Source organism: Cynocephalus volans, chromosome 2 (genome assembly GCF_027409185.1).
Source record: "Cynocephalus volans isolate mCynVol1 chromosome 2, mCynVol1.pri, whole genome shotgun sequence".
NCBI lineage: Eukaryota > Metazoa > Chordata > Mammalia > Dermoptera > Cynocephalidae > Cynocephalus > Cynocephalus volans.
In genome coordinates this window covers 221,235,868-221,240,899 of record NC_084461.1, presented here as the reverse complement: position 1 = coordinate 221,240,899, position 5,032 = coordinate 221,235,868, and the positions used below count along the sequence as shown (strand labels likewise).

Below are 5,032 nucleotides of genomic sequence, written 5' to 3'. Positions count from 1 at the left end.
CGTGAGTGCATCATCTTGGAAGCAGATCCTCCAGCCACAGTCAAGCCTTCTGATAATTACAGCTCCAGACAACCTCATGAGCAACCCTGAGCCAGAACCTAAGCTGCTCCCTGACCCACAGAAACTATGAGGAAAAGAAAGCTCAGAGAAGTTAAGGATCAAGTCCTGCAAATAAGAGGCAGAACCAAGATTTGAGCACCAGGAGTGTGATTCCACACTCTGTACTCTTCACCTCTACTACCAGAGTTTTTGTTTTTTAAAAATCTCATCCTTTTAAAATTAAAACAAAACAAAACAAAACATAAACACAACCAGTTTCACCCCTAAAAAAAAAAAAGTAATGCACTAGTATCACCAAATACCCCATTACTGGTCAAAAGTAAAATTAGTTCACATGTTATAAATAATTTTATTTTGTTACAGTTGTTTGGAAGCAAGATATAAAGAAATTCTAACCTTTATAATTGGACAATATGCATCCCTATAATAGGTTCCCCTCTAATATTTTTTTTCTTGATATTTAGTTGTTAAAGAAACTAGGTCATCTGTTCTGTAGAGTTGTTCCACAGTATGGATTTTCCTGATTCTGCCTTAGTGGTGTAGTTTAACATGATCTTCTGTCCTGTATTTCTTGCAGATTGCTCATTAGCTCTAGACACTTGATCAGTTTCAGTCTGACTATTTTGGCAAAGTCACTTCTTTGGTGGTGTGCTGTGCTCTACCAAGAGGAAGCACAGCACATTTCATTGTCTTCTTTTTGTGATGTTACCCACCTTTGGCAATCAATCTCAAAATGCATTAATTCATTATGATTTGTAAAATAGTGACCTTTGTGTCTTTTTTCTCAGTTACAATAACTGCAAAGGACTAAATAAAACCCATCAAATATGTTTAATTCCATGAGCTCACTACAATGCTTTTTTTAAAAAAAAGATTTGTTCACTATTGGAGGATGCTAGAGATACACCTCATTATTTTGAAAACTGGTAATCTAAGGGAAAGAATCATACATTTCCTGTTTTCCTGTATAGGAATCACACTACTGAATAACTCCATGCCAAATGAGGAAAGATTTTTCTTTAAAGAAAAATGTTTCACTTAATAACTGAGAAAAAAGACACAAAGGTCACTATTTTACAAATCATAATGAATTAATGCATTTTTAACTACAGTAGATTTACTAGAATATGTCTCATTGTTGGTTATTAGCATGCCCTTTTAACATGTAGCTTCAAATATTTTTATTTCAGAAGAAAATTTTGAATCATATTTTTACCATATGTTTTGTTTCACTGCTTTGGATGTGTTCTGTGGGGACTTTTACAGTAAACGTGCAGGGGTTTCTTGTCTTCTATGCTTTAACTGTCTCTCAATTCTTTTTTCCCCTTCATTTGTCTTTAATTTTTACATTGTTCTTCACTTTATATCTGTTTCCATTAAGACATCATGTGCTGTGCTCATTAACTTTTTTATTACTTCCAGTTCAGTCTTCATGTTTAAAATGACCATTTTAAATTTCAGGTTCTTTACTAAATTCTCTCACCCCATTTCTGAGTTTTTCTAATTTTCAACTTAAAAAAAAAAAAAAAAAAAATATATATATATATATATCCTCTATCATTTTTTAAAATATCTTTTGGCATGTTTTAAAATATTAGGCAACAGTCTTTATCTATTTTATAGGTGTGTCTCCCTGGCCTGTTCTCATTGGTCTGCAGAGTCACCATTCTCCTGGTTTCTTTTCTATTTTAACAAATTTGTTTAGGAATCCATCACAATCTCCTGTCTTTCTTCTATCCATCTCCGTGTTGTTCCTCCTTTCCCATTTCTTTGTTTTTCTTCTTTCTTTTCCCTTCCTTTCCTTTCCTTTCTCATTCTTTCTCTTTCTTTTCTCTTTCTTTCCTTCTTTGGTAATTAAGGCATAAAGTGTATACAACACAATGCACAAACCATAAGTGTCTCATTTGGTGAGTAACTACCAAAACATGATTTACAACAGTTGCATATTTCTCAATTTATTTACTTTGCATCTCTATGAAAAGACAACCATTATTCCAATTTCTATCAACATAGATTAACTTTGTATACACTTGGGCATCACATAAATGGATTCATATGGCATGTATAATTTTAACTCTGGTTTCTTTCACTTATATTGTTTTTGAGATTCATTCATGTTATTGATATAGCAGCAATTTCTTTTTTTTTTTATTATTGCTAAGTAGTATTCCATTGTATTTATAGATCACAGTTGGTTTATCCATTCTCATGTTGATGGACATCTGGGTATCCACTTTGGTGTTATTGACAGGGCTATTGTGAACTTTCTTGTACAAGTCTTTTTGTGTATATGTTTTTCATTTCTCTTGGAATTAATACCTGGGGGTAGATTTTCTTAGTCATATGATACATATATGTTTAACTTTATAAGAAAATGTCAAACATTTCTCCAAAATGGTTTACCATTTTACACTCTCAATAGCAATGTATGAGAATTTCAGTTGTTCTATATTCGCAGCAACATTTATTATCAGCCTTTTTTGATTTAACCCAACTCCTTTGGTGGTGAAATAGCATATTATTGGGGTCTTAATTTTTATTTCTTTGGTAAAAAATGATGTTTAACACATGTTCATGGGTTTAGTCTCCCTTAAGATATTTTACTCAGGTTTCTTTTTTTGTGGTTTCTCTTGATGAGTTGTAAGAGTTCTTTACATATTCTGAGTATGCCCTTTACCAGATATGTGTAGTGAGAATATTTTCTCCTGTGGTTGCCTTTTTATTTCCCTAATGGTGTGTATTAATAAAAAGAATCTTCAGGCCTGCTGTTGGCCCTGCAGAGTGGCAGGGCCAACATCCATCAGGGCCTTGCTGCATGTTCCAGTCCACCTTCCTCCATGGGCCCAGCCTCAAGCTCCCGCCATGCCAAACAGGAGCCTTGTGCCATGGGCCAAGCACCTGGGTCGCAGCTCTGAGGGCAGCTAGTGGATTGCGCCATGCTGGGCAGGACATGCCCCGAGATGGACAGGAGCTGTAGCCACATCAGGCTGAAGGTGTGCTATGGCGGGACACCCTGATCACCAGCCTGAACACCGCCACAACCTTCGAGGCCCTCTGCCTCGGCGGTGAGAGACGTGTGGCCTACACCGGCCGGACCCGCTCACCCTTGAGTGGGTGGACAGCAAATGTGACCCTTGCACCATGTCTGCCAGGTGGATCTGCAGGAGGCCTTCCACCTGGTGGTCAGGGCAAGGATGAAGGGCTCATCACTCATGTTTTCCCTAGCATCCCTGAGCAGCCAGGCAGGCCGTGTCCGGGGGGTGACAAATCCCACTACTGCTGCAGAGCCAGAAAACAGAGGAAGCTGTACTGCCAAAGTCATCTTGTAAGACAAGCACGTTAACAGGAGAGCCTACTGCAGCCAATGCAGCGAGAGGACAAGGGGCCTGGCCAGGCAGGGCTGCAGGTGCATCAACTGCAGACTGCTGGTCCCTAAGCACTGCCACGTCTTTGTCCCGCTGACCTGCAGAAGCCATGGATTCTGTCATGCCTTCCCAAGAACCTCCAGTAAAGGACAAGAACTGCGACGTGGACCTTCCTTCCCAGGTTACTGATGGAATTGCTTATATTTCTTCAACCCGGAAACATGACAACATTAAAAATGATTCTGAGGACCTCAAGCCAGTTGTCTATGGCATGGACGGCATTAAAATCTTTCAGGGCCTTGGGCTGCAGGGCTTCAACCTGATCGGTGTCATCAGGCACAGAGCTACACCAAGGTCCCCTTGGTGCAGCTGAAGAACAGCACATCTATGTCACAAAGGTGGTGAAGGAGGACCTGGAGCATAACAACAAGGACATCTACTGGGTACAGAAAAGCACGTGCTGGGCAGGCGTTCAGCCACCCCTTCGCAGTCGGTTTACACTCCTGCTTCTGGACAACACGTCGGTTGTTCCTGGTGACAGAGTACTTCAGCGGGGGAGCGGGGACCTCATGTTCCACATGCAGGGACAGAGATTCCAGCTGCTGAGATTTGCGTCGCTCTCAACTTCTCACACGATTGAGGGATTATTTACCGGGACCTGAGGCTGGACAAAGTCCTGCTTGACGCCGACGGACACAACAAGCTGAGGAACTATGGCAGGTGCAAGGAAGTCCTGTCCCTGGGGACACAACGTGCACTTTCTGTGGAACCCCGAATTACATCGCCCGGAAATCCTGTGGGGAGAGTAGTACAGGCTCAGCTGGACTGGTGGGCGCTGCGGGACATCGTGTTTGAGGTGACAGCCTGCCACTCTCCTTTTGTCCTCATCACCGACAACCCCGACAAGAACACAGACTACCTTTTCCAAGCTGTCCCCGATCCCTCTCCTTCAGAGCCTCCCGTCTTTCAAAGGATTATTAAATAAGACCCCAGAGAGAGGCTTGGCTGCGGCCACAGGCTGGGTCTCCCAGCGTTGAGTCTCACGCCTTCTTCCGCAGCACAGACCAGGAACTGCTGGAGAAGAAGCGACCCTCCCTCCGTTTCAGCCGCAGGTGACAATGACACGGTCGGGACGGCCAGCGAGCCCATGCAGCTGACCCCGAGGACTGAGAAGTCAACCCGTACTGCTGTGCAGAGAGGAGTCCTTGTGAGGTCGCCTGCGTCCCCGACGTGGACACACCTGCGAATGCCCCTTCAGCCTTAGCCGCAACCACAGCGTCTGCATGCCAGGCTGGGCACAAGGCTCTGAGCGTGGCTGGGAGGGACGCTTGTCGCCGAGACCGAGCAGGGAAGCCTCCGCGGCACTTCTCGGAGCAGAACAGCCTCTCCTGCTGGAGGAATCTGGGTCCTGTGCCTGCTTCGCGGAGACCCCGCCGTGACCCTGACCGAGGGAGACTCACTTTCAAAGGTGCACATTTTGCACAGGATCAGAACTCGATACACTGACCTGCTCCACCAGGAAAGTTAGTGTGTAATATCTTGAGGTATAAAATATACCACTGAGAAATAATAATAGTAATTTTTATTTTGCTAAAGATCAGTTTATC

General features: G+C 42.9%; 1 pseudogene; it reads left to right on the top strand.

Annotated features, from left to right (window-relative positions):
- Positions 1-2,996: 2,996 nt before the first annotated feature.
- Positions 2,997-4,582, top strand: LOC134370828 (protein kinase C zeta type-like; annotated as a pseudogene).
- The last annotated feature ends 450 nt before the right edge of the window (positions 4,583-5,032 follow it).